Source organism: Taeniopygia guttata, chromosome 1A (genome assembly GCF_048771995.1).
Source record: "Taeniopygia guttata chromosome 1A, bTaeGut7.mat, whole genome shotgun sequence".
NCBI lineage: Eukaryota > Metazoa > Chordata > Aves > Passeriformes > Estrildidae > Taeniopygia > Taeniopygia guttata.
In genome coordinates, this window is record NC_133025.1 from 71541529 (window position 1) to 71551272 (window position 9744).

The 9744-nt window shown below is 45.0% G+C and overlaps 1 long non-coding RNA gene across 1 annotated transcript; it reads right to left on the minus strand.

The window, feature by feature from the left end:
* Positions 1 to 6525: 6525 nt before the first annotated feature.
* LOC140682265 (uncharacterized) lies at positions 6526 to 9420 on the minus strand. The gene is made up of 2 exons (XR_012053782.1): positions 9190 to 9420; positions 6526 to 9022 (listed from the first exon to the last, which is right to left on the minus strand). It is a non-coding gene; the product is annotated as an uncharacterized lncRNA (long non-coding RNA).
* Positions 9421 to 9744: the final 324 nt, after the last annotated feature.

A 9744-nucleotide genomic window follows, 5' to 3' on the forward strand; every position in this document is an offset into this window, starting at 1 on the left:
AAAGGGATTAATTATTGTGCTTCAAGGTCAAGAAGAAACACTAACAGTAGGATGGTGAATTTGAGGAAATCATTCAATTTAGAAAAAAAAAAATCTTCATAGCCTGTTCTTTTCTGCAGTAAAGTAGTGTCTCAGTCAAGCCTGTTCTTGCTGTGGCAAGGAGCAGCACAGGTGGGTGCAAGAGTAGATCTGATGAGCAAGTGTCAGAAAGGAGACAAATTAATGCTCTTACAAAATTTCAGCCCATACTTTGATACTCCTGTGAAAAGCCTTTCTGCTTGCAACCAGAACAAACTGTTAGCTTGTACTCCAAGCCTGAGTCCTCGGTCTCTGTGTTTCTATAGAAGTGACAACCCTGATGACCTCCTTGTGTTTCTCTGTCCACAGCACATAGCTCAGGTTCACCACACAGGTGGGAACAGCAGCAACAGCCACAGAACAGACAGAACCTGCACAGAGGATTTTCTCTGTAAATGAAAAAAGGTTGTGGAAGGGACATCTCTAAGCCATGTGTCAGAGGGAGACAGCAAACCTTCCCCAGGCCCAGTTGCTGAGGGGTTCTGCTGCCAACCTCCCAAATCCCTTTATCTCAGTATGCTCCAGAGTGTCACTCTAGGATGAGAATTCCTTCCACAGCCACAGCCAGGAGTGAGCCATGGAGGGGAGGGAGGAGAGCTGGGGTAGGGACACAGCCACCCCATCAGCTCCCTACCACCAACATGTGAGAGGGTCTTCCAAAGGACAGGTCTCCGGGAAGAAATATCCAGCATTGACTGCTTCTCAATTAGTCCCTGACATCCTTTTAGGGAAAGTTCCTCCTACATTTCTTGCTACCCTACATCTCCTGTTTCTGAGCTGGAGGAATGTCTCCTTACCATGCCTTCTTTATATCCCCCTGCTATGCACACACGCACACACAAAAATACAAACACCCAGAGATAAACTTCTTATTTGCATTTGGGATATGGATTGCAGAGGGATTCTGCTCAAAAATCTAGAGGGACCCGTGTTCCCAGTCTGACTGTCTCTTCAGAGTACTAACTCCTCCCTCCTTCTTTTGCTATGTTCGCCAGTGGAAAAAATTAGCAAACCCTATTTACAAATACTTTTGCCTCTTGGCCCTCTGCCTAATGGTGTACTATTAAGGCAGTCGTTGTTCCACTAAACAATTGCAAATGTTTTTGCATGCATGCATTGGCTTGCTTTTGAGTTCAGAGACTCTTATTCTACCAACTGCTACAAAAATTTTCTTGGAGAACTTTTTCTTAGCTGAATCCTGATCCCAGAAACAAGTAATCTCCATTTCTGCCTTCTCAAAGTTCTCTGGGCAGATTAGTCCTAAGCTGAGTCCCAAGCAATGAACAAACCATTTCCCCTCAGCTTTTCCCTGAGACTCCTGACCTAGTCGCCATCCTCAGGGTATATTTTCAGGATTCTTCCCCCTACAAAAGGCCACGGTAGCCAACATTTTCTTTTAAAGTACAGAATCAAATAGTAATCCATGTTCACTTTCTTTTTTCTTTACCCACTGCCCTATTCCCAAAATTTCACAGCTGCTCTTTCACTCTTTTTAACCTCTGTGCCAGTAAATTCATGCTTCTGTTTATGGTGTTTGGTCCCAAATGTGAGGGTGATGCAGTTTACCAGCACTTCAACAGCAGCTGAGGCAGCCAGTGATAAATGGACGTTGAAGAGCAGTCAAAGAAAGCAAGTTTCATATCTGTAATTGCAAATGGTAGCATGGGAAATGTGATTTTTAAACAACAGAAGAAAGATTTATGTCTCTAATGAAAACAGCTCCAATGTCAGACTCAGCACAACTTCCCAGACAAGATAAAAACACAAGAATTTTCTCTAGAAATTAGTCAGTGAAAAATTCTGGATAACAAATGCAGTTGAGAAAATTGCTTGGGCAGTTTGCAAATAGGAAATAAGGAAGGATATAACAGATTTATTAATCACTATGATTTATGCACATAGCTTTGCTAGCAGTGCAAGACAGTAAATTAAAGCACAGTCAAGTGTTCTTCCTCACTGTTTGATCAGCAAACTTCCATCCTGGTCTGAGGCACTGCTGGTTTTAGGCCAATCCTGCCAGGCTGGACAGTATTTCTAGGATCACAACACACAAGATCTGTAGAGTCTTCAGGAGGAGCATTTCAGCAACTGATTTTTGTCTTTGCAACTGAAAACTGAAGATCTGGGAGACATAACTGCAAGCACATAAATCTCTCTGCATAGCCTTACCCAGATAGTGACCAAAAGGGCATCAAAGCTTGTTGTCCAGGTGTAAATCATCTGGTGGTTAAGATTGCAACACAAACAATTATTCCAGACTCTCCCCATGCTGGGTATGTCCTAAGTGCTCACTTACAGAATGCCCATGCTGGGACAGGTGTTGCCTTCAGGGGAGGCAACGGTGACCTGGTTGCAAGAAGACAGCGCAGCAGCTGTAAGGAGAAAGTTTGAAGACAGAACCATAAGGACTATTGAATATCTTGGCCTTGACCATCCTGTCCATGTGTTCTGACTCTGCTCCAGGACTGTGTCTTTAACTAATCAGTGCCAAATTAAGACAGAAGTTTGTGATATTTAGATTCATATTAAGATAATTTATGATGTTGCAAGAGTCAGGAATTGGACAGGGTTTAAATACTGCTTTAGAGTCACAGGAACATAGAGGCACCCAGAGCCTCAGAGCCTCTCCTTGCTGTATTTCCACATTGTGCCACAAATCCCTAAGGTTGCAAAGATGGTGAACAATTTTCATGCAAAATCTGCTTCAGTCTTGTATATCCCCTGTGAAAGAAACATAGTTACTCTTAAGCTAACTCTCCTAGCCTGGCCTGAGTTGCCCTGCTGTGACCAAGTGTCCCCAAGTAATGACAAGGAAGCAGCCAGACACCCACCTTGCCAGCTCCGTCATTAACACCTTGTCCTGGGTGCTGCCAGGCCCCACAGGCATCTTGGGCCAAGTGTCTCTCATGTCTAAGAAATGAAATTTAACCTTCCTGGTGACCTAACCATGGCATCCCCACAAACCAGGTGCACACTAAAGCCAGCCAGCCATCACATGTCTTTCTTTGCAAAATGACACTGCAATCATTGTCCTATCTGGAAATGAAGGTGACTTGATGCCTTCGGACCTGGGTGAAGCTCTGTAACCTCGCTGCAGCCCCATTCAAGCACTATTTCCAATCCTGTGGAGCAAAAAGTGTTGTCCTGGGAATGGTTCAGTCAATCAATAGTTAAATATCAACAGTTGTTAGAGACATTCAAACAGTAAGCCCCTGCTCCTCCTCAATCTTCCTACACTCAGGCTATGCTCCACTTCAGGTCTCCCTTCCCAAATCCCTCAGGGTTACAGCCAAGAAAGGAACATCCCAGCTCCCCCAGAACCAGCATCCTTTGTCTTGCTTGAAGAATGTGCATCATCCCTTTGCTTTTAAGGCTGAGGCAGAGCCTGGAGCATGGAGCCAGGCTGGGTGTTGTAAGCTGGGGATGTGCTGAAGCAAGGCAAGGACAAACAGGCTGCACACCAGCAGCATGTCTAAGGTGCAAGTCAGTGCTGGTTTTAAATAAATCTTTCTCATCCCCCATGGAAGAAATGTGTCCAGGGATCCTCTGCAATCCTTTACAACAGTTTTGGATCCCATCACCACAACCCTTCACAGCACTCAGTTTCAAACATGACCCCAAGTCCTTTTATCCCTTAAAAAACAGAACCTGAGATTTTCAAAGTGAATTACATTAATTGATTTCCTCTGCAGGAGAGGAAAGGGTGGAGACTTCACAGTTTAATTATTGGTCTCGAGCACCATGACTTCACTACCAATCTTTCATACTATTTTTTGTCAGGTTCAAATCAATCTCAACCCTCCATTACCCTTCACACACACGCGCATCATGTAGAACCCAAAATGACAGACTGTCTTTCAGCCTAACTCTTTGAGAATGATTTTAAAATATTTTTTCTGCCCCACAGGAGGAAAAACTACAGATCATGCATACGTGAACCTCCACCATCAGCTATCAGCTGGCTGAGAAATGGAGTGACCTCACAATGCACCCCTGCAGCCACAGCCCAGGTGATAGAGCTCAGCATTAAAGCAGGATTGGAGAATGCTGTCTGCACTTGAGCATATAAAACATTCCCCAGCTCAAAAACAGGGAAAGCAAAATAAAAAGGGTACAAACAACCATGGGCAAAGCATTAAATCAGTTGGTTCTGGACTCCTTTCTCAGCATTACTGCAATGTGGCTTCTGAAACAAAATGAGTGCATTGAATTAGTGCAAGTGGAAAATTGGTTCTTTGACTAAAATGGAAAAAAAAAAAAAGCAGGGGAAGGAGGGAGCTGTGTGGGCAAGATTCTTTAAATAATCATCAGGGAGGTTTTTCTTTAATTGGAGAATTGGAAAAATAAATTAAGAATTTGGCAAATTTTCATCTAAACATTTCAATAGCCAAAGCCTAAATTCTGGCTTTAGTTCACTCTACCAATGACAATACACTCTGAAAAAATGTCAATAATATGAGGAAAAGTTATTGTTGTTTTCATTTTCCACAAAAAAGCCTCATCTTCAGTACAACACTTATTTCAGTCTGTACTGGTCACAAGCTGGATGGGCAGATATTTACTCCCTCAAATGACTCCCTTCCACTAAAATCTGCCTGGGGAAGAAAGAATAAGACAAGGTAGAGGGACAATAAACGAGTCACAATGAGGGGTAGAATCGAAGAGGATGAAAGTACCTAGTAAAATGACACAAAAAGAGAGAGCAGGAAGGGTGTAAAAAGAGCAGAGTTATTTTTTCTCCCCCTTCCATTACAGAAAGTTTAATTTTCTTTTCTTCATCTGCTGTAGAAAACCCCACATGTTCATGGTTTTAAGTGGTAAAGACAAAGCCTGGGAAAGAAAACAGAGCAGAGTTGCATGAGGTCATAGCCTGTTTCATCCCCCAGACCCAAGCCCACACCTTTGCCCATACTGCTTTAGATTTTACTATCGATGATGTGCTGTCCATCAGCTTTCTAAGCAGCCTGTAACAAGGTAAAAGAAAAGTGGAGCCCACACTGCTCTTTGGGGGGCCAAAAGAGATCTAATGTTTTGGAAATGCTTACCCACATACAATAGCTCAGCAAAAAGCTGTTTAGAAGCAGAGGGCTCAGAAGTCAGGAAGTATTTGCAGAGGAAATAATTTTCTGTAGTATGTTGCTTTCAGAAAGCAAAGGATAAACAACAAGCCTCTATTGAAGGAATTGAAGAAGAAAGTTTTACAGACATCCAAAATGAATTCATGCCCTGTTTTGTTTGCGAAATACTGTTTTTGCCCTGAAAATAAATCTCCATTTGTGATGCAGGTACTTAGCCTGTCTTGAGCATTGACTATTTTTTCTTTAACACCCCTATGCAATTTATCCTTCCAAGTGTCCTTACCACAAAACCACCCAACCACACAGGGTAACCAATGAACTGTGGATCAAGACAAACACAAGAGGTGTTCCTGCAAAGTTTTCTCGGTCCTGCCTGTGCTGCTGCCAAAGAAACTCCTCTCCAAGCTGCTAGCAGAGTTTGGTGCCTGCCAAAGGCCTGGCAGGGATGCTCCTGGACATAACATGGCAGGGCTCAGAGCACACCAGGCATGGAGTCTGCACCAGGTTTTGGAGGACAAGATGGTTATAAAAGCCCTCTGCTGTGGTGGCTGGCAGAGCTCATGGGTGGAATGTTTGCTGTGTCTTCGCCTTGGTCCCATGAGCACACGGCAAACAGGAGAGAGGAACTATAACTGAGGTAAGAGCAGAGAGAGGTCACTCACCAAATACCACCATGGGCAAAATAGGCTTGAATTAGAGCTATTAACTGACTTTACTCCTAAAAAGGTCAGAGCAGAACAGTAGAGAAGTAAAACAAAACCTTAAAAAATACCTTCTCCCTGCCACTTCCTTCTTCCCAGCTCTACCTGCTTCCCTCCCCCAGTGTCGCAGGGAGACAGGGAATGGGGACTCCAGTCAGTTCATCACATGTTGTTCCAGCTGCTGCTCAGGGAGAGGAGTCCTTCCTTCGCCCCACCATGGGGTCCCTCCCCAGGAGACAGTTCTTCAGAAGCGCCTCCAGTGGGAGTCTATCCTATTGGCAGCAGTCCCCCACAAACTGCTGCCAGGAGAATCCCTTTTTCACAGAGTCAGTCCCTCAGGGACAGGCTGCTTCAGCCTTGGTTCCCCACAGGTTCACAACTCCTGCCAGCAAACCTGGTCCCAGAGTGGGCTCCTCTCTCTATGGGTCTGGAGGTCCTAGCACAGGTTTCCCAGGGGGTCACAGCCTCTTTTGGGCATCCCCCTGCTCCAGTGTGGGCTTCTTAAGAGGCTGCAGTGGATCTCTGCATCCCCACAGACCTCCATGGGCTTCAGGGGCACAGGCAATCTCCTGGTAAAGCCTTTTAACATTTTACCAACCCCCTCTCCCCCACTCCGTTATTTAACTGCTTTTTTCTCCCTTTTTCCCCCACAAATACTGCAGATGAACTTACATTTCCCAAGAAGATTTCAATAGGGTTTTACAGAAAGTGAATTTACCACTCCTGACTGTGAGCACTCTTGGTGGAAGTCTCAGGGTTGCACTCATGTAACCATGGAACAAAAATGACATTTTGACTATCTAAATGCATGTAGGCAGGCCACAAATAAATTATTATTCACAGAAATTATGGGCAGTATTATCTCAAACAACAAACACATTCAAGAACATCCAGGCATGCTCACAGATAGTTTACAAACAGATAAAAGGCCAAACACTTCCATTCAGTTACTTGCTGTAGATTATTCATGCAGCTCTAATAACAGTTCCCTGTCTCCATGAGTCTGCATCAGATGCAGTCCAAAACTGGAATGGTGGTGAAAACCCCACTCTATCATCATGAAAACCCAGAGTTGAAGCTTTTTTCTTTCTTTTTTTTTTTTTTTTTCCATTCATTTCTACCAAACAAAAGCAAAAGATGGAATTATCTTCACAGGGTTTGGTTTGGAGTTGCTTCATTTCAGTGGCATGCAGATATTTTCCTTGGGGTTTTGCAGGGTGACCAGGAACACCTGTTGAGTTCAAAAGAAAAGCACAAAACCCCTGCAAAACTGTGGTTTTGTTTGGTTAGGTTCGGGATTTTTCACCCTCTATCTGTTTTTTAGGTTCTGACAGCAAGCACAGCTTGCAGGGAGCATTGTTTGGAAGATGTTAAAGAGCAGTAATTGTTGCTGATGGGTGGCTGCTTGCACAGGGTATGATAAATGACTTCCCAGTGGCTACACTCAATGCAGCCACCAGGCTCTGGGCTGAACACCCTCAGCGTGTCTCAGCCTCCTCAGAGGTGGCACCCACCCCTCAGCTATTCCCCCTTCCCTTGCTGGTGATACAAAATCCTCCCAAACCCTACACCCTCCTGGTGCCTCCACCAGCTGGGCTGCACAGCATGAGCAATCCTCAAGCCAGAGCAGCAGCACTGCCCTGTGAGGCAGAGCTGGAAATGAGCCCTGCCAGCCTTGGGGTGCCCAGTGAGGCTGCTCTGGCTGCAGAAAGACCAGTCAGGAGAAGCTCATCCTCTTCACCTTTGGTGCTCAGCCTGGCTAAAGAAAGTAATTTGGGCTGATGGTGTGCGCTGCTATTCACTTTGAAATGCTCCCGTCTTCTTCCTGGAATTGTTGGTCACATCTTCATGTTTTCCAGGACCCAGAAAGAGGTTTGGTCTTCTTCACCCCGGGGGTTTCCAGCAGTGATGTGCTCTTCACCCCGAAGTATACAGTTGTAAGGCCTGCCAACAGTGCCTGGGGGCTGCCCAGCTGTGCAGAGGATATGTAGGGCATGGGGGTTGAGTAAAGGGTGCAAGTCAGCCCTACAGAACTTTAATTTGGGTTTTGGAGTGTTTTTTTGGCATGGGTGAAACTTAAAGTCATCCTTGCGCTGCACATTGGCTGGGTTGGTGGAAGAGCAGAAGAGCAGATGGTGAAGAGCTGGCAGAGATGTCCTGTCTCAGCCAGCTCCTCTTGGGAGCACAGCGCCTGCAGGGCACTGGGAAAAAAGGTTTTTCCCTCCTGTTTATCCAAGTAATCCCTCTGTATTTTCTCTGTTCCCCATACAGCTCACCTCAGTGTTCCCACTGCCTGTGGGAGAAACCCATGCTAGTTCTCCGTATGCAGGAGGGAATGACATGAAGCTGTTACTCTCTGAGAGATAAGCTGCCTGCCAGCCCAGGCAGGAGTGCCCATTAGGATTTTAGCCCATGGGCTTAGCCAGTGCATCTTGAGAGAGCTGTTGTAGTCCCTGAGGAGACCTGGCATGCTTGCAGGGAAAATCAAATTGTATTAGTCCAGAGGGGGCAGGGGGTTCAAGGTCCCTCTTTTCTCCCAGCAGCATTTTGGGGTCCTTACTGTCCTCCCAGGACAGCAATTGTCCATGATGATCATGGCTGACTTGTTCTGGTCAAGGATGAAACCTCTGCAAGGAGATCTACCCATCAAAGCAGCCACACTTGCATGGATGCTGTTATTTGAGGTTACTTAACAGGACTGAACTGTCCTGTTCAGTCAGGTCACACCAGTACATGAGACAGAGGCTCACAAGTTGTTCCTCAGGTTTGTTGCTCTTTGTTTCAGAAGAGAGGGTGGTGGTAGAGACTGTAAAGTGCCTGGTGTGCTCCAGCAGACCACACAGCACTACTGGAGAGCACAATTGCTTGCTCTCCAACAGGTCTCTATGAATGATGGAGCAGGCTGTGTTAAAAGCATGTTAACTTGCTGAGATTCCTCTCAAGTGCCTGTTAGAGCTAGACTTTTACCAGCTGGCCTGTTTTAAAGGGAATCAAATTACATGCCAAATTGTGTTTAAAATCATAGGCAGGCCAATGCATTTTCTAGTAGGGCTTGTTTTCTTCAGTCTTACCTATTGGAACAGGCAAACCAGTTTTATCTCAAGTTGCAGGGTGACTGTGTCAAAACTCACTTTGGGACCCCATAGAGGACAGGCTCCACCTTCACTGCAAAGAGAAAAGAGACACAAGAAGTGAAGAAAGCAAAAAGTGAGCTGACAGGAACATCATGTCTGAAGCCTTGGGCTGGGGCTTCACCTCCTGCCCACTGGTGACACAGCAGCTCCTTCAGCTCAGGTAAGTCATGGATGTGCAAACAAACAAAACAGACCCACCTGAGAATGTCTCAGACCCCGAAGTTCTGGTATAAAGGACCAAGAAACATTGTTCATTACATACATCACCGAGATTGGTTCTTTGCTTGTTTTCTTTTAAAGTCAGCTTTTCTTAACTACTGCTGTCCTGAACAATGCATAGCTACAAAAACACCACTGCTGCCCATCCTCTCCTCTGCCTCTTGGCCTGGAATATGAACAGCTTTTTTTCGAACCAGGGCTGGCCACACAGGCTGCTCAAACAGAAAATTCTTTGGAAAACAGGAAGTTTCCAAGATAAAGTCCTAATTGTTGTTGGGGGGGTGGGGGGGGAGGGAAATCTGTTAACATGAGAAGCAAATGTTTTCACACGACTATCACAAATATGAAAGTCTTGCAGATCAAAGGTAAAACATGTTAGGTTTTGACCAAATATATTTTATAAGTAGTAAGATGTTTTCTTAAAAATAATTATTTAGCTGAAAACCTGGTTTCTCAATTAAAAAATTAACAGTGAAGCAGCCAAGCATAGAAAATTCAAATTGCACTCCAAATATTCTCCTTGTGTGTCAAGAG